General features: G+C 47.5%; 1 pseudogene; it reads left to right on the forward strand.

Annotated features, from left to right (window-relative positions):
* The first annotated feature begins 2183 nt into the window (after positions 1-2183).
* On the forward strand, positions 2184-17847 carry LOC131092419 (butyrophilin subfamily 1 member A1-like; annotated as a pseudogene).
* Positions 17848-20526: the final 2679 nt, after the last annotated feature.

Raw genomic sequence — 20526 nt, forward strand, 5'->3', positions numbered from 1 at the left:
GCAGCACTACAGGCTAGGAGCAGAGTGGAAAGTGGCCAAGCAGATAAGGATCTAGGGGTACTGGTCAACAGTGCCTGAATATGGCCCAGCACATGGCCAGGTAGGCAAGAAGACCTCTGTTGTCATGCTTTGTATATGGAATAGCGTGGCAGCAAGACTAGGGTAGAGATTGTCCCACTGTACTTGGCTGTACTGAGGCCACAGCTTGAGTGCTGTGTCAAGTTCTAGGCCCATCAAAGACATTGAGGTGCTGGAGCAAGTCCAGAGAGAAGGGAAGTGAATCTGGTGAGGGCTCTGGAGCACATGTCCGATGAGGAGTGGCTGAAGGAGTTGTGGTTGTTTAAGCTGGTGTAGTGGGTTGACCTTGGCTGGATGCTACAAAGGTACCCATCAAAGCTTGCTCCATCACTGACCTTCTCAGCCGAACAGGGAAAGTAAATATAGTGGAAGATTCATGAGTTATGGACCAGGAAGATATCACTCACCAAAGACTGTCAAGAACAAAACAGACTCGGGGATATTAATAGAATTTGTTACTAAAAAAAGCAGGGAAGGGCAATGAGAAGTAAAATTAATCTTAAAAGCACCTTCTCCCCACCCTTCCCTCTTTCCCAGCTCTATCTCTTCCCCAGAGTGGCACAGGGAGATGGGGAATTGGAAGCAATGGTCAATTCATCACACCTTGTTTGTGGCCCTGCTCAGGGAGAGGAGTCAGAATCCTTCCTCTGCTCCAGTGTGGGGTCCCTCCCAGGGCAGACACTTTTCCACAGGCTTCTTCAGTGTGTGTCTTTCCCATAGGGAACAGTTCTCCGTGAACTGTTGCAATGTGGGCCACACATTCATGGGGTCTGTTCTTCAGGTACAGTCCATGCCAGTGTGTGTTGCTCACAGGATCAAAAGCCCTACCAGGAAACCTGCTCAAGCCTAGGCTCTTCTCTCCACGGGTCTGCAGGTCCCTGCCAGTACTCTGCTCCAGCACGGGCTTCCCATGGGGTCACAGCCTCTCTTGGGCATCCACCTGCTCCAGAGTGCAGCTCCTTGAAAGGTTGCAGGTAGATCTCAGCACTGTGTACCCTCCATGGGCTGCAGGGGCACAGCTGCCTCACCATGGGCTTCCCCACAGATTCTCAGGGGAATCTCCACTCTGGTACCTGGAGCACTCCTACTCATCTTTTTGCACTGACCTGGCTATCTGCAGAGCTGTTCTTCTCACATGCTCTCACCTCACTATTCTCTGGTCTCAGTTACATCTGCACAATAACTTTCTTTTTAGATATGTTATCACAGAGGCATCATCACAATCCATGTGTAGCTCAGCATTAGCCAGCAGGGGGTCTGTCCTGGAGCCGGCTGGCATAGGTTTTGTTGGACATAGGGAAGCTTCTCACAGAAGGCACCCTTCTGGAACCCCCCTGCTACCAAAACCTGCCCATGTAAACTCAACAGAGTGAGAGAAAGGGTGACCATATAACTCTCTATACCTGAAAGGAAACTGTAGCAAGCTGGGAGTTGACCTCTTCTCCCGGAAAACTAGCAAAATGCCAAGAGGAAATTCAAGCCTTAAGTTGTGCTGAGGAGGTTTAGGTTGGATGTCAGGAACAATTTTTTCACTGAAGGGTGGTCAGGCATTGGAACAGGCTACCCAGGGAGGTAGTAGAGTCAACATCCTAAAAATGCTTAAGCAAAGACTGAATGTGGTGCTAAGTGCCTGGTCTAGTGGTCTTTAATCAAAGATTGGACTCTGTGATCTCAGAGGCCTTTTCCAGCCTAAAGATTCTGTGATTCCAAACCAAAGATTTAAACTGGTGTTTTAAGGTGTCCATTAAATTTCACAGTAGGAAGTAGGGACTGGATTGAATTTTCTCTTGCATTCCCTGTCACAGCTTCCTGAGAGCACGCTAGACTGAAATTCCCAGAAGCTGCAAGTATAATTGAGATCTCTGGAAAGGCACAAGTTTTCTTGATTTCTCATCTCAACTTTTTGAGATCAGAAATCAAGAAAACTTGTGCCTTTCCAGAGATCTCAATTTTTGAGATTTGGCACCTTCAGGAGTCACAGCTGGTGACAAGTGCCAGGAGAAAGATCTGAAGGGGTTGGGAGAGGATTTCCCTTCTTTTCTCACTTCCCTTCTGTGACTGTTCCAGGTCAGCTGCAGGATCATCCCACCCCTTGGACTGCAGGGATGGAGCAGAAGAGATGGGTCCTGTTGGCTCTGGCACTTCTTCTGGCTATCCCTTTCTCAGGTAATGCTTCCATGAGCTGTTCTGTTCCTTTCATTCTGTTCCTTTCTCTTCCTTCCTGAGGGATTCCAGCCTGCAGATGATCAAAAGTCGTGGAGCTGAGGGTCATGGTCCCCTGAGCAGCCCCGATTCGAACTCCACAAGAGCCAGAGCTGTCCTGCCCCTCTGGTCTTGGGGAATCCAGCCGTTTGAAGTCAGAGGTGAAGCCAGGGAAGACCTAAGCCAAGACAGCAGTGCCCTGTCCAGCTCTGCCCCAGTGCTAGGAGCATTTCCCTGTCTGCATTGGCAGTTGGCATTGTCACAGCCACCTTGCTGCTGGTGACACAGGGCTGAGAAAGGGCAATGCCAGCTGGGGAGGTGCATGAAGTGGCTCTGGATATGCTTTTATGCATTTATGTTTTTTCCTTTTCCCCAAAATAATCCCATCCTGTACAACTTGTATCATCCTGTTTTCTCCCTCTAATCTATTACTTTCACTTGTTCCCCACTGTGACTCCTAGACCTGTTTCCTTCACACCAGTACATTTTCTGATGGATTTCAGCCTGATGTTCACTCACAGACAATTTAGAGCTCACCTCTCCTGAAAATGTAGTTGGAATAGGATACAATGTAGTTGGTCAGGATACAATCATTCCTTGCACCATCTCTTCCACATAGCCACTGGACAATCCCGAAGTGCAGTGGAGAAAAATCACAGATGGGCACAGAGAGGACATCTACACATGTAGGTAGTTTGGGGGTGAACAGATGCAGAAATAGCATGGATGGATATCAGTGCCAACAGATGGATTTGACACTGGGAATGTGTCCCTGACACTGAGGAATGTCCAGCCAGCAGATGAAGAAATGTACAGTTTCACTGTGATATCCAGGGATCAGATTGTTGATATGGCCACCAAGCTCAGCATTGCAGGTGGAGACTTTCTGGGCGGGGCAGGGAAGGGGGGAAGCTCTTACAGAAGGAAAAGAGCTCTCCAAAATATCACTGTCCCCCAGCTGGTGCCCCCCTCATATGACCCAACACATCACCTCCCCACTCCCAGCATAGGCCAGCTGTCAAGATGTTCTGCAGCTTCCATGCCTAGCCTGAGCCCTGTTCTGACCCACATGGGGCTGGAAAATTGCAATAATCCCTGCTGGGGAGGTGTGAGGCTACCTGACAGACATCCAAGTGTTCAGCATCCGTGGCTGTGGGACTGATGGGAATAAGGCCCTCTGTCTTGTGACTTCTCAGCTGGGGTAAGGGCTAAGGAGATGTTCTGTGCTGCCGGTTCCCCCCAGCTGGACAGTCAGCACCATTTGGAGCAGGTATTGATAATGTCAGATGGAGCTGGTGAACCTTGATTCACTAATGAGAAAGAGCATAGAATGATGGAATCAGGGAATCTTAGAATCATGCAAAAGCATGAGTTGGGATGGACCTTACAGAATTTCTCATTTGAACTTCCCAGCCATGGGCAGGAGCAAATGCTGTCCAACCTGGCCTTGAATACTTCCAGGGATGGGACATCCACAGCTGCTCAGGGCAAGCTGTGCCAGTGCCTCGCTCTTAGTCAAGAATTTCTTCCTGAGATTGAATCTAAATCCCCTCATCCAAAGGGGATTAGAGATGCTTTTGGGAGAGGAGAGAGAAAAAGCTTCAAGAAAGCACCCATTTCCTAGTATTACACAGGAAAAATTCATATAAAATCCAGCTTTGACCAGGAGTGTGACTCTGAATTGTGTGTGGTGCATTGCCACCTCCTCACACTGGTGAAGCTTTGGCACAGTTCCTGTCAGTGACCATCTGTGCCCATCTGTAGTTCTGTTGGAATGGGGAGGTGCCTGGGCTCTACTGTGCTGTGTCCTGCTTCACAATCCTCAAAATTGGATGGGGGTCCTACAGAGTCATTCCAAAAGAAGAATACAAAGTACACACCTTCTCCCTGCCTGCTCCATGAAATAATGGGGAGCTGAGAAGCGAATCCATCCCACACCATAGCTCTCTCAAAGCCAAAGGAATTTTGGCATTTATGGCAGATGAAGTGCGGGATGACAGAAAGACCAATATAAAGGTTTTGTGAAAAACTGACAAACTGGCAGGAAACTCTGGGTTAAGAAAGAGCTGTGAATCAAAGGAAGAGCTGCTTTCAAGGAAACAAATTCCTCTCACTAAGAAACTCCCTTGTCTTTAAGGTATTGGTGAAGTGTTCATTGAAATTCAGGGCCCCAAGGGCGAGGGCTAGAGCTTGGCTGCAGATCACACAGATGGTTTCCAGAACCTGTTGTCCAGTGGGTTACTGAGGATGGGCAGGAGCTCTCTGCAGACACTGAAAGTAACCAGGACAGTGAGAAGTTCTTCAGTGTCTGTAGTCGAGTCACAGTTACAGGAGAGTAAGTGGGAAAAGTCACCTGTCAAATCCTGAACCCACTGGTGCAGAGGGAGAAGAAAACTACTGTGCACATCTCAGGTGAGTTCTGTTGTCCCCAGAAGTCTTTGCTGGAGGCTCACTGTCTCAGGAGCCCTGTGAGGCCCATTGCAGTGCCAGGGAAGCTGACAGCTATCCAGTTCAGCCAGACCCATCCCAGAGCACCACAAGGCACTGCAGGCAGGACAGGTTGCAGTGTGAGATGAGCAGGATCCCTCTTGCCCCTAGGGATGTGCACATCCTGAGGGAAGGCAGGCTTTGACCACCTGTGTAGGATTGTGACTATTTCTCCATTTATCTCCACAAAATCTCTTGGGGTGGACTTTTTTCCCCAAAGGAATTTTGGATTTTTTTTTCCCCAAAGGTTCTGTTTTTCCAGGTGCATCTCAGTGGGTTCCTGCCTCCTGGATACAGCTCCCTTTATTCCTTCTCACACTGGCTGCTGGTGCTGTTCTAGTATTTCAAGGTAAGGCCTCTTGGTTCACAGGACCTCATGTTCTTAGACGTGAGGCTGCAGGATGTAATTTCTCAGCCTCTTGTAAGACTACTCTCTGACAAATAGGATGAAATACCATGTAGCGTCTACTTCTGGCTCACAGATGCATTAGCTTCCACTCAGCTCAAATTCTGAGTTCTCCTGCAGGTAGAATTTTGCTGTCTGTCATCCAGAGGCAGAAGGGAGATGCCACCGCATGCATGAGAGCTTGGGTGGACCATGGCATCTACAGGCAAGAGAAGAAAGGAGGATGGGATTGAGGTACTTTTTCTGGGGTGAATTAGAACGTCCCTTCCTCTACCTCCATTGGTCTCATTCTTCCCAATGGTTCCAGTGGAGCTCATTCATCAGATCTGGATCTTTTTTCCTAGAAGCGTCAGTGGTGCCTCCCACCTTGGTAAGGGCCTGTTCAGAGATCTCTGCCTCTGCAGACATGGCTGGGGAGAAGTCTTGTTTCCCCAGTCCAGTGCCAGGTGTTCCAGCTCTGTGGTGTCTGAGGGCACGGCTATTCCCCTTTCTGGGAGGCTTTTGTGGACATGGTTTTCCTTCCTGGGTGGGAGCTGGAGCAGGGCCCTGCCAAGCCTTGGGAACCTGTGGCAGAGTGTCATGGCCAAGGGCCCACACCAGCACCTCACTGCTCATGGCAAGGCAGGACTGACCGCTCCCCAAAAGCTGTACTGACCTCACACCAGTTGCCTCTCTCAAGCTCTGTGCCTTCAGCCTCATCTCCATTTCCATCTGTATTGTGGTTTAGGAATGGAACTCCCCAATTCACTGCTCCCACTGAGACTCCCTAATGACACACCATACTTCCAGTCCTCTATTCCTTCTCTCTTCCTGCTGCTACAGGATGGAGTTGAGAACTGGGGGCACAAAAGATGAAGATCATGGTTTTAGACAAGAATAATTTACTGGAATCAGCAATGAGATAAGAAAAAAAAAAAAAAACCAATAACAAGAACAATATTAATAAAGGAAGTGTAAAAAAGAGAGAGTCATTCATATGCAAAATCCACATCAAGGACCCCATGACAATAAACAAATACAGGATGACTTCCCTCCCTGCCCTTTCTTTTTGACCAGAAGGCATCCCTTTTCCCCAGAAGAGACAGTGTCCCTTTCCACTTCCCACCAACCCCATGCCAATGATGTGAGTTTGTAACAAATCACATTAGGTTCCTGGTCATGCCCCTTTCCCAGCCACTGCAAAAATTAACCCTGTCCTGGCCTGAACCAGGACATTTTCCACCACTTAATTTATACCATCTACTCATTTAAACATCCTACACCCTCCAACATATATACATAAACATTCACATATATATGTGAGGTATGTTTGTATACATAAGTATACAAACATAGGTATCATCTCCATAGTCAACAGCCATCCCACCACGATGTCTGCTGAGTTCATTTTATCCATGACTGTAGGTTCTGTCCTAGATGTCTTCCAGAGCAGGAGGGTTGGTGTCTTGTCAGTTGTTTTGCTGCATCAGGAACCAGCTACCTGGTGTATCTAGAATGGTCCATATTAATTGCCTATGGTAGTTATGAAAAACAACAGAAGCAGAGAGGGCTCCAGGCAGACTTCAGAGACCCTTTATTACACCCTGGATACTTAAATCCAGGCGTTAAACTCAAAGTTCCTTGATTCTAGATAGCACAATGGAGAAATAAATCCCCACCAGATATTCTCAAGAGCTGAAAATCACACAAAAGTTTACTGCCAAAATATAGAAGATTAAGCAAGCTTTGGCAAAAGGATTAAATACAACATGAAATTCAACATGAAACCACTTACAGTGACATTACTTAGTATTAGTTTGATAGCAACTTCATTTACTTAGCCCATTTAACCTAGAAACTTTTAAGTCCTTAACATGTGAAGTTACCCACAAAGTTTCATGAAAAGAGAATTAGGAGAAGACAGAGAGAAAGATAGAAAAGATATAGAAAAACCACAGGCATAGCTACCAACTCCTAGGGTTATGACGTTGGTAAGACCAGAACCCCAAAAAAGCCAGCAAGGCCAGACAGTTTGGTACTGGATGGTCATCCCTTTTAATCCCTTGGCACTTTGTGGGCCCACCTCCTAGATGGGATTTCTGGAACTTCAGCCAATCAGAGGCTAAGCAGGAAATTCCCCCTGCTGTTTGATTGATTGACAGCTCAGTCAATCTGAGGGGTCGGGGGGCAGGGCGCTGTCTTACCTGAAAAAAAGGCCTGACCTGCCTCCAAACACACACACACACGCATGCACGCACACATGGACACACACATTCACATACACAGACACACACAAATAGATACACAAACACAGACACAGAAATGCGGAGACACAGACACACAGACACAAACAGATACAAACAGACACACACACAGAAAGACACACACAAACAGATACAGACAGACACAAAGACACACAGACACATACAGACAGAGACAGAGAGATACACACACGGACACAGAGACACACACAGACACACAGACACATGCACAGACACACACATGGACACAGAGACAACCAGACACACAAACGCAGACAGACACACACAGACATGAACAGACACAGACAGACACATGGACACACACAGACAGACACACACAGGGACACAGACATACAGACAGACAGAGAGACGGCACAGACGCACAGACAGAGACATACAGACACAGACAAACAGGCATGCACACACAGAGACGGACACAGAGATGCAAAGACACACATACACACATACAGACACACAGAAAAGCATTGACTTGAGACACTAAACTTACCCAGTCTCTGACATCTTTCCAGTAGCTTACAAGAAGGCTGGACAGGGACTTCTTACAAGGGCACAGATTACTAGGACAAGGTGGAATTGATTTTAAGCTGTAGGAGGGTAGATTTAAATCAGATAATAGGAAGAAAATCTTCCCTGTGAGGGTGGTGAGGCCCTGGCACAGATTGCTGTAGGAGTTAAGGATATCTCATCCCTGGAAGGGTTCAAGGCCGGGTTGGATAGGGTTTAGAGCAATGTGGTCTAGTGGAAGGCTGGAAAGAGATAATGGTGGATTGGAAAGAGAGGTCTATAAGGTGTCTTAAAACCCAAACCATTGTCTGGTGAGTTGACTTTGCAATTCTGCATTTCTATGAGACTCATTCTCTTGTTAGACTATCAACAGATGACCAAGGGGAGGTTCTATGTGACACAAAGAGAAGCCTTTCCATCAGCGTTCTCTGATGGATCAGTGCCAGGACATACCCACAGTTCTTGGAAAAAAACCTCTGCCAAGCAAGAAGAAGGTGCATGAGGGTCTAGTGCAGTGCAATCAAACATCTCGCCCCTCTGGAAATTCCCACTTACACAGTCCTCCAACAAGTCCCTTGTTATATTTCCCATCCCCATGCAGATGTTCAGGACTGCAGGTTCCCAAGATGCAGAGCTGCCCCAAAAGTGGGCTTTTCCCAGCACTGACCAGGACATCCTGGACTCTTCCGGATCCCATCCTCCCTGGGATCTAAGGCCATCTTTTCTCCCATTCCCATTCTTTCCAGCTGGGATGCTGGCAGAGGAATGTTCTTTGCTCACTTGGCAAGCAGCATAGCCTGGGTTCTCCCCTGTGGCCAGACCATTGGGGAGTGAGGAGGCAATGGGGCTCCTTTCAATATTCCTCACCAGCAGCACAGCAGCTTCAAGCTCATGTTTAGAAGGGCTCACAGTGATGCTGAGACTCCTTTCAACAGGTAAAAACTGTAGTGGAAAAAAGTTTCCATGTCACAAGGAAGACTGCAGGTCCAGAAGAGAGGCCAAGGCTCCTTCCCAGAGCAAACTCTTGGTGGAAGAGGATTTGAAAACCAAGGAAGAGATCAGTAAGGGTGCCTACAGGTCCATCAGAATGTGAAGTCCCCATCTTTGTTTTTCAGGGCTGAATTATTTTCCAAGGCCTCTGAATTAGAAAGGATTGTCTGAGGAAAGAAAAGTCTGGAGAGTATAAATTAGAAATAGGCAGGACATGAGGAAACCGAATTGAATTTCATGTGCCCTCCCTGCATAAAGAAAGAAAAAGGAAAAAATAAAACCAGATAAGCAGGGCCATTCCTCATCAGGCCTTTATCTTTTTGGAAGCAAACACTGCTTCACAATCAAAATGACTTGTGAGTTAGTCCTTGGAGTGTGTGCCTTGTGCAGAATTTCCTTGGGAGCAGCTCTTATGTTCCATGCCAGTGGAACATCTTTGATTGCTGACATGGCAACTGGAGGTCATCAAGGTCCCTTTTCTCTCCCCTGTCCCTGAAGGTGGTGAAAGAGCAGCGTCTCTTTGGTCTTTTCTAGGAGGGAAGGCCTATGTCACTAGTGGAACAAGTCCTCACCTCAGGGGAGGAAAAATCATTATCTCTGTGACACCAGTCTTTTTTCACAGGAAGGAGAGTGGACTCCCTGGAAACTGTCTGGCTGAAGAACCACCAGCAACTCTACCAAAAAATTCAGACTCTGCAGGAAGCTTTCCAGAATGAGCAGGAGTCCACACGGTGTGATATTCAGCTCCTCAAAACAGACCTGGAGAATATATTAGGTGAGCAGGGCCATTCCCCCAGCAGGCTGCCTTTTCCCTGGAGACAAAAGCTGCTCTACAGGCAAACTGTCCTGGGTGATTGTCCACCACAGCTTCTCAAAGCAGATGGAGAAGTACAATCCCTGTGTGGGGAACAGCTTTTTTGAATACTCAAAGGGAAAACCTGAAGAGACTCTCTGACAGTGAATTTAAATAAGGACACTGCTCTCTCCCTCAAGAAGGTAATGAGAGTGTCCCAATGACACTGTTCTTTTTCTTTATAGGATTGAGAGTAGAGGCAAATACTACAAACGCTTTGGAATCCATGTGGAAGAAGAACATCCATGAAGTGTCCCAACAAGTTCAAACTCTGCAGAAAGCTTTTCAAAACACCCAGCTGTACACACAGCGAGACCTTCAGATGATGAGAACAGACCTGAAGGATGAACTAGGTGAGCAGGGCCATTCCCCAGCAGGACTTCATCTCCCTGAAGGTCAATCTGGCTCTACAGGTAAACTGACCTGTGAGTTCATCATTTACCTTTTGTCAGAAAGGGCAGAACTTCCTTGGGAGCAGCTCTTATATCCCAGTCATCTGGAACACCTTTGTTGCTGAGGTGGCAACTGGAGATGGTCAAGGTCTCTCTTCTCTCACTTGTTGTAAAAGGGAGTGAAAGAACATCTCCTTGTTCCTTTTTAAGAGGAAAGTTTTGTGTCATTAGTGGGACACGACCTCACCTCAAGGGAGAAAAATCATTGTCCCAGTGACACCAGTCTTTTTTCACAGGAAGGACAGTGGAGGCAAATGTCACAGGGAATATAGCATTCATGTGGCAGAAGGACCTCCTGCATCTCTCACAACAAATTCAGACTCTGAAGCAAACTTTCCAGAACATGAAGGTTGGTATACAGCGTGACCTTCAAATGGTCAGAGGAGACCTGGAGAACAAACTAGGTGAGCAGAAGCATTTCCATGACAGGCTTTCATACCTCTGAAGGCAAAGTCTGCCCTACAAGCAAACTGTCCTGGAACTTGTCTGCCACATCTCCTCAAGGGGGATGGGGAAAGACAGCTCTTACACAGGAAACAGTTTTTGTGCTCTGTGACACCACGCAATGCTCATACCAAAGAATATTATCTCCCCAGAGTACTCTCTGGAGAGAAAGAGTGGGATCATTCCTACCCTCCATCCTTCCCAGGAGGCCTTGGTCAAGCCGTTAGGAAGACCCACAGGGAGTGGGAGATGCCTAAGAGAGCCCTAAGAGATGCTCTGACAGGGATTTTATATGACGAGCTGTGATGACGAGCTTTTGAGCATTGTCATTACCGATCAATGGTCTCTCCCTCAAGAAAACCATGAACCAAGAAACCTTTGTCCAAATGAAAATGTTCTTTCTTAACAGGAGGGAAAATGGAGGCAAAAACAAGCACCTTAGAAGCCAGGCTGGAGAAAGACCACCATGAAGCCTCCCAACAAATTCAAACTCTGCAGGAAAATTTCCAGATGAGATATGAGACCACACAGCGTGACCTTCAGAGGATCAGAACAGACTTGGAGCATGACCTAGGTAAACTAGGCTATTCCCCAGCAAGCTTTCATCTCTCTAAAGAAAAAAGCGGTTCTACAGGCAAACAGTCCTGTGAACTTATTCTCAGGACTCACCTCCTCAAAGTGGTTGAAGAAGGAGAGTCCTTACATGGCAAACCAGTTTTCTACTCTGTGACACTGAAACACCTCCAAGTTGAAGAGCCCACGACTAGCCCCACCCCATGCTCACCTGCTCGGCTAGGGGGCATCTCCACAGCCAGTGCATGAGGTGGGGGCAGAAGAGGGCACTGGCAGCACCCAGCACTCTCTGCCAAATGTCCAGGGACGTTGCCCTGGGCAGGCACAGGGTCCATATCCAATCTCGGGAACCACTGACCAAGGCGGAGGTACAGTGAACGTTCCTGGGGCCACAATGGGTTCTGAGGGACAGGTAGGGGATGTCCCACCACATCTTCCTCGTGAAAAAGAGTGTTGTTTCCCAGGGCACACAGATGCTGTCTGGAGAGATGGATTGAGGCCAGTGCTGCCTTCAGTGCTGCCCAGCAGGCCTTGGTCAAGCCTTTAGGGAGGACCACAGGGAATGGGAGAGTCCTAAGGGAAGGTGCTCTGCCAGGGAGTTTAAATCAGAGCTTCAAGGCATTGTGATTGCAGGTTGCCAGTCTCCCCCTCAAGACAGCAATGAGACTGTTCCAGTGAGATGGTTCTTTCTTCACAGGAAGGACAGTGGAGGCAAATACAAGGACTATGGAATCCATGTGGAAGAAGGACCTTCTGCAGCTCTCCCAGCAAATGCAAATTCTGCAGGAAGCATTCCAGAACATGGAGAGGTCCACACAGCGTGACCTGCAGATGATAAGAGCAGAGATGAAGAATGAACTAGGTAAGCTAGGCATTGCCCAGCAGGCCTTCATCTCTCAAAAGGCAAAAGCTGCTTTATAGGCAAACTTTCCTGAGAGGATATTCTTTGACAGCTCCTAAAATGGGATGGGGAAGGACAGCCCTTACATGGGTAATAGATTTGTCATCCCTGCCACTAGAACACCTCCATGCTAAAGTGTTCTCTGCAGGGGCTCAAGGTCCCTCTTCTCTCCCTTGCTTCAAAGAGAGTTTGAACTCTGAGTTCTCTCACTGTCTGACAGTTGATAAGGTTTCCCCTTGAACTCTTGTCCCTGTCTCTGTTGCTTTCCCCACAGCCCTTCTGCTATGTCCCCAGCCCTGATGCCACACTGGGTGAAGCCAGGCTGTGCACAATCTGCATGTCTGTGCCCATGATGAGCCCCACCCCATGCTCACCTGCTCGGCTAGGGGGCATCTCCACGGCCAGTGCATGAGGTGGGGGCAGGAGAGGGCACTGGCAGCACCCAGCACTCTCTGCCAAAGGTCCAGGGACATTGCCCTGGGCAGGCACAGGGTCCATATCCAATCTCGGGAACCACTGACCAAGGCGGAGGTACAGTGAACGTTCCTGGGGCCACAATGGGTTCTGAGGGACAGGTAAGGGATGTCCCACCACATCTTCCTCGTGAAAAAGAGTGTTGTTTCCCAGGGCACACAGATGCTGTCTGGAGAGATGGATTGAGGCCAGTGCTGCCTTCAGTGCTTGCGGGAATGACTGTAGGAGTGATGGGGGTCACGCACAGGTGGGACGGACGGAGACGAGAGATCTCTGCAGCCAAGTCATGAAACTATCAGTTTATTACAAAGGGCATGGGTGCAAGGCCCTGTTGCGAGCTGCCATCCGCAGCTCGGAGCAGGGCCGAGAGAAGAGAGGCTTAAAGTGTAAGAGAATTAAAGGTTTAAGAGCGGAGAGCATGTAGAAAGGAGGGGGTGAAGAAGTGCAGAGGTGAGCGCGAAAAGAGAAGAGAAGAGAAGAGAAGAGAAGAGAAGAGAAGAGAAGAGAAGAGAAGAGAAGAGAAGAGAAGAGAAGAGAAGAGAAGAGAAGAGGAAGAGCAGTGGAAGAAGAGCGAAGTTCCCATTACAATACAATAAATCATCTTCAGTGTTGAATATTCAGAATCTCTTCAACCAATCTACTACAGCATGCATATCCTATAACATTTCCATACAACCTATAAGAATCACTACATTACCATACTGTGTTACATTTTAAACCCTAAATCTTACTCTTTGGGCCCCTTCTGCCAAGCTGTAGGGTCTGCTCTGACCCTTGGGCCTGTCTGCAAGCAGAGGGTGTTGTTCCATCAAAAGGGGATTACCTTCAGCTGGCCACACCATGGTTTTCCAGTTGTTCAGTAACTGAGGGATCTCAAAACTTGCTTTCATTTCAATCTCGCTTATAGTTTCTATATTCTCAAAATCTTTTGCCAGGCAATCATATTTATAAGGCTTTCCTGTTCCACCCTCACCAACAAGTGCTTCCCAGCAGGCCTTGGTCAAGCCTTTAGGGAGGACCACAGGGAATGGGTGAGTCCTAAGGGAAGGTGCTCTGCCAGGGAGTTTAAATCAGAGCTTCAAGGCATTGTGATTGCAGGTTGCCAGTCTCCCCCTCAAGACAGCAATGAGACTGTTCCAGTGAGATGGTTCTTTCTTCACAGGAAGGACAGTGGAGGCAAATACAAGGACTATGGAATCCATGTGGAAGAAGGACCTTCTGCAGCTCTCCCAGCAAATGCAAACTCTGCAGGAAGCATTCCAGAACATGGAGGGGTCCACACAGCGTGACCTGCAGATGATAAGAGCAGAGATGAAGAATGAACTAGGTAAGCTAGGCATTGCCCAGCAGGCCTTCATCTCTCAAAAGGTAGAAGCTGCTCTACAAATGTCCTGTGATCTAGTTCTTTGCCTCCTCCGAGTAGGTGCATGGGGCAGAACTTCCTTGTGAGCAGCTCTTTTGTCCCATGACAGTGGAACATCTTTGATGGTGAAATGGTGCTGGGAGTCAGTAAACGTTTGTTTTCTCTCCATCACATTTGGAGGGAGTAAAAGCACAGTGTCTTTTTAGTCCTTTTTATTGGAATATGGCTCCCCTTATTACCAGTTATATTGTGCCTGGGCCAGTCTGACCCTCGCTGCTGGGCCAAAGGCAGCAACTGCGGTGTATCACCCCAGAGATACCTTGGCTTGCTGGTGGTTGCAGCTGGGCACTGAACAAGTCCAGGCCTGTTAGGAACCCCGTTTACCTCAGGAGGAATGGCTTCAAGCGATGGTGAAGAGAAAAATGAGAGGATTCTGCTGGAGGGTTTAATGTCCAGAGGTTTATTCCATGGTTACAGACGTCTGAACGTGAGCAACTGCTCCAACAGAATCCCGACTGCATGGTCTGATCACCTTTTAAGCTCAGGGACAGGGGGAGGGGAGGTACAGGTGAGCCACCAACCAGGTGGGAGGGGCAGGGTCTCAGGGGAAGATGACACCCAGTCAGGCCAGTGACCTCTGGGCATAGGGGCATCCTTTGAACTTGACCAACCACACGAGGCCTTGCTGGAATGTTCAGCCTGATTGACAGGACTCACTCAGCATGGGGGCAAGGGGGAAGGGAGAGAGGCATAGGCACACCTGGGGAAGTGACCTGGAAGTCTAAAATGGGACATTACAGCACACCACAACACTTTTTAAGAAGAACGGTCCCTTGTAACTTGTGGTACTGTACTCATCTCAGGTGAGGCAAAACTACTGTTCCACTGACACCAGTCTTCTCTTACAGGAAGGCAAGTGAAGGAAAATACCTCAAGGGTCTTGGAATCCATGAGGCTGATGGACATCCAGCAGCTCTCCCAAGAAATCCAAACTCTGGAAAAAACTTTGCAGACCTCATTGGGATCCACAAAATATTGCTTAGGTGAGCAAGGCCTTTTCCAGCAGAACTTCATCTCTCTGAAGGCAAAAGCTGCTTTACAGGCAAATTGTCCAGTGAGCTTCTTGTACACAGCTTCTCAAAGTGGATGGAGAGGGACAGATTGTCTTGGCAAGTAGCTCTTGTGTCCCCACCTGTGAAGACACCTGAACACTGAGATGATGGCAGCAGGTGGTCAAGGTTCCTCTTCATTACCTTGTCTTTGAAAGGAATGTGTAGTGTAGGCTCTCTATGACCCAATATGTGGTAAAGGAGCCCACCTCCATGCCTTAGTATTGTCTTCTTGCTTTCCCCACTTCTCTTCCCCTTAACAAATATTGTTGTCTCCCACAGCCCATAACTGCTGTTTGGAGAGATGGAGGGGGCTAATCCCAACCCTCCATCCTGCCCATTAGGCCTTTCTCAAGCCTTTGGGAGTGCTCACAGGACCTGTGCTCCTTCCCTAGCCCTCCAGCAGTCAATCCATCCAAACCAGTTCTATTGAGCTGGGAGGGTCTTTCTTCTCCTTTTTCCAGAGCCCATGTGCCCCAGAACACTGGGAGTTGGAGACTTCAGGGAAGGAAGGACCACCACGAGTGTGAGAGTCCCAGATGAAATGTAGGGGCTCAGGCCTTGGGCAAGGCCTGCTCCTCTTTCCCCTGGCCCAGCAGTGCTCGATCACTTTGACAGGGTCTCCAGGGGTAACTGGTGCAGTAAAAGTCACCTTTGCTTCCTGGCAAGTCTTCCTCTGTGAAAGCCTTTAGTTTAGGGTCTGGCCATTCCTCTGGCCTCTCTTTCCCATTTGAAAAGGAAAGGGAGGCTGAGTTCATCTCACAGCACATTTTAGTCCTCCTCGGTCCTCAGAGGAAGCAAGTGGGAGCCACATGCCCCATGCCTGGAAAACAAAATTATCACACACCCTGATGTTTTCTCTGGGAATCTTTGATGAAATGAGAGTAGAACTGGTTAAGAGAACGGTGCGTGTGTGTGGTGGGGGAGTAGGAGAGCATGGGTGTGGCATCAGTGTGATGAAGGAGAGTGAGCTGGGTGTCATGTTAAGAGATATCCTGAATCCCGTTCTGTTTGATTGTGTTGTCAGCGCCCCAGCAACACTATGAGCCTTGCATCTGACCCTGTCAGTGTCAGAGTAAGGGAGCATGAGAGTGGCCTCATTGTCACCAAGGGGGGAGAGTTGGCCAATTTTGCTTCATTGCCAGAGCAAGCACTTATTTCCTGCTTTTCTCCTTTCCCACAGATCTTCCAGTCCTACAGTCCTACAAAGGTAAGCATAAGTGAGATGAGGAAGTGAGTACTCGAGAGCCTGAGTGCAGCTCTAGAAAACACATCCAACCCCCTCAGATAGCTGTTTGGGGAAGAACACACTCAGGGAAGGGTGGTTGGCTGACTTTTTGCTGTTATGTGCTGCCCAGGGCCCTGCATGTGTTCGTCAGGAGCCCTCTCCGCTGTGGGGAGCAGGCACAGCTGGCTTGCAGTGGCCACTGCAGCTCCATCTTCCACTTCTGATTTGGCTCTTGGGCCTCTCAGGAAAAGTGTCTGGAGCTGATTTTGCTCCACAGCAGGAGCAGCTCCTTCTCCTTTCAATCAGAATTGAGCTAGAGGACCTCAGTTTGTGACACTGTGCCTTGCTTGAGTCCTACCAGGGTTCCTCCCATCCCCTAATGCATGTAGAACGCTGGGGCAAGAAACATTCCCCTATCCTTGTGGCACTGCGGGCTTCTCTTCCACTCTAATCCATGTGCAAGCAGTATCATACACTGGTGGTCTCCTGTTATTGAGGAAAAAAGTGCTTAAAACTTAAAAATCCCCTTCAGACTTTGGCAAGGAGTTAATCCAAACCTAATTACAGCTGCTGGCAAGCAAACCTAATTCCATCTGCTGCCAACTCCTGGACCTTTGTCTCAGGCTACCCCCTGCCAGCAATGCAGAGATGGAGGCAGAGAAGGTTGAGCAGCACAGCCTCATCCTAGGAGCTGCCTGCTGTAGTCTCAGGAGCACTGGAAGAGTGTCAGGCATTTGGTGTATGCTGGCTGCCACTCTCTCTGGCAGAAACGGACACGGCAGGAGGAGAGGGAGAAGCTTGAGATATCCTAAGACAAGAGCCTGCTGAGTGCACCTGAGCATGGAGGGGGGGAAGGACAAATGAGAGGAGGATGATGGCAGAGAAGGGAAAGGTTCAGAAAAGCAGAGCTTGTGTTTTCTGCTCCTCATGGCCTGACTTGACCATTGCAGGAGATGTCATCCTGGATGCTGACACAGCTCATCCCAGACTGGAAATCTCTGCAGATGGGAGGACAGTGAAAGATACTGGTGTCATCGGATTCGTGCTCAGAAATCAGAAGAGATTTGATTCCCATCTGTTTGTGTTGGCAAAGGAAGGATACACTTCTGGGAAACACTATTGGGAAGTAAATGTTGGGACAAGAAGAAACTGGGCCTTGGGTATTGCCTCTGAATCTGTGGCTCGCAAAGGGACTTTGACTCTGTGTCCTGAGAATGGCTTCTGGGTTATCGCATGTGTAGACGGGCAAGATTATTTGGCCTGCACGAATCCTTGGACCTCTCTGACTGTGACTGGCTATTTGTCAAAGATTGGGATCTTCTTGGACATCCCAGACAAGAAGGTTTCTTTTTATGATGTATGTAAGGCAGTAGCTTTGTACACTTTGAGCATTGCTGATGGCAGCAGACAGGAAGGCAAATTCCTTCCCTTCTTCTCTACAGGCCTTGCTGCTGCTGAGCCTGACACTGAACCACTAGCAATACTGCAGTTTTCTGATGATGATGATGATGATGATGATTAGTTTACTCTGCATTTCAAAGGTCAATACTGTGATTGAATCACATTGTAATCAGGTCGCTAATTTGTGCCTTCTGAACAAAAGTATTGAATTAGAGGACAAATCTGCCATAGCAGTCAGCTTTCTAAATCATGCATCAGAATGAAAAGTTTTTTGAGGGAAATTTTATTTTGTCAAGGGAAATAAATTTTCTTTTGTGATAGTATGAAAAAAGCACTTGTGTAATGTGAATTTTCCTGAAAAATTACTATCTTGTTTTTTTTTTTTAATCTCATGCAATTTTGGTTTTTTTTGTTTGTTTTGTGTCACTGACCCTCCCCCTCAATCCCCCAGACTTTGGGATCATCAGGATGAGTGAGAGCCAGACCAGGGTTTCCAGTGAGAGCTGGGGGCAGAGTGAGGGGCAGGCTTTTTTGGCTGGCTGGCCAGCTGGTTTCTCTGACTATAGATACTGTTGTTCTGTGGGTTTGGCCTGTTTCTTTTTGTTTCTTTTCCTTCCTCTGTTTTTTCTGGATCAATATTAGTGTATATCCTGGAAGTTGCCCCTAGGCATTCTGCAGATACAGTTGAGAGTCTCATGAGTTTCTTATTTCACCTCATAAAGTTTAGAACAATTGATTTGCTTTGGCATTGCATGTTTAAAGCCAAATAATATCAATTTTTGATATTGTCCCAGGAAATTCTTCCCTTCCTTGGTATTGGGGTCCCAAAGGGAGTCCAGGGAGGGAAAGTGCTCTTCAGCAGTTCCTGGTAGCCTGCCCTCTGTGTCTATAATGCTCACTTCCTTCCTAGTAGTGTGTAGTACCATCTCTTTTTCTGTAGAATCGATTAGATTATCTAGCAGAACCTGTATGTCCAGTCAGTTTGGGTCCTGAGAATGGTTTCAAATATTTTAGGTAGTCTCTCCAGATATTCTCTATAAAGAAGAGGTGAGGCATCTCACCCATGCCTCAAGATCAATTGGAAGAGAAAGGTACTTTTACCATTACTAGGCCATGAGAAACTTTCTGTTTACCCCAGATTCACTCCAACACTGGCTTCTCCTTTTGCAGTTTCAGATGGTTTTCCAAATAAAAGAATACATCCACATAAGGCAATTCACTCAATTTCCCTCTCTCCTTCCCTAAACTAAGGTACTATTCTCTGGCCTCTTAGTCTGGTAGTTTAACTGGTATACTGGCACTACTGATGACAATATTGGATTAGTCTAGGTTTACTTGGTGGGTCTCCTCCAATCTGTTTCTAGTTTTTCAATATACATTTCAATAGAGAATTGAAATCTCCCACTTTGGTTTTAGAAGAAACCAGCCCCATTTTCAATAATTACAAATATACAAGCTATTATCTCTGAAAATTATAATGGTATTTCCGGGTTTGTAACAGAAGGGGGAGTAGGGAAGAGAAGGAAGACTGCTACACCGGCAATCACTAAAACTGACACAAGAGGGTGCATTAAGTCCACAAATGCGACCTCAGCCATGCACACAAAACTAAAGCAACTCCAAAACCCCAGCAAACACTCAATCATGCTCCAACACCGTCTCAAGCAAATGAACTTTTATATCACGGGCATCCGCATGTTGATATGCTGCAAAACTCAAATCAACACAACACTCTCACATGAACACACTCTCAGAGTTCAAGAAGAATGCAAAGAATGCAAATAAATTAACCAAACTGCACCACAAAAGTGGCTCCAGATGAGGCCAGGTCTGGGTTTCAATTGTAAATTGAGACTGTTTTTTTTTTTTTTCTTTCTTCTTCATTCTTCCACCCAAGTCAAAATGGTGGTAGCCTGTGCAACAAAACAGTGGAACAATGATTTTACCTTAAACTATGAGTTTAGCTTGATACAATGATTCCTGATACCTCCTGGGGACAACCTCTAATGCCTTCTAGGGGAGTTGAAACCCTAATACTTCTTGAGGACTTGAACTCTGGACAGGGGGAACTCTGACCCCCTGAGGTCGGCAACTCAACTCTCCCCATGATAAGCTTAGCCAGACACTCAAACTCCCCTTACCAGTAACTCTGTCTGGGGATCTTCTGGCTGGCTCTCCAAAATAAGACTCCTTAACAGTAATTTTGGAATAAGACTCCTTAACAGTAATTTTGTTTAAAGAGGGAATAATTTATTCAGTCCTGAGGTTGCATGAAGGATTCCTCTAACCATTCATGAACAGATTATTTTACAAGTGAGTGCACATTACAATTTATCCATTACAATAAAACCCACCCAAGTTCCCAGATTCAGTCTTTGTTTTGTCAATTACTACATTCTTGAGCCAGATGTCTTCTTATCTTCGAACTGTCCTTGCTGGGAAAGCAATTTTGCATGCCTAGTTTCTCTGCTGAAAGTTCACAGGCACAGTAAAAATGAAATTAACCCTTTCGGTATCACATAGGATGGCAGTCTCTCTCCAGCTTCTTTCCCTGAATACTTCCATTCCTGCAGAACCACCCTGATAATGGACCTCTGTGTGTTGCACATGGTGGCTGTCACCTTGACATGGCCAACACTCACCTGGATGGGCTCCTGGCAGGTGTCCAGGCTGACATGAAGGCCCTCAGTTGTCCTGTTGGTTAGCAAGGGAGTCCCCCTCTGGGACATATGGGTGAAGGTGTCCTCCAACCTGCCCAGGTGAGCTTTGAGCAGGATCAGCTCCAGGCCCAGCTCCATGG

Source organism: Melospiza georgiana, chromosome 21, assembly GCF_028018845.1.
Source record: "Melospiza georgiana isolate bMelGeo1 chromosome 21, bMelGeo1.pri, whole genome shotgun sequence".
Taxonomy (NCBI): Eukaryota; Metazoa; Chordata; class Aves; order Passeriformes; family Passerellidae; genus Melospiza; species Melospiza georgiana.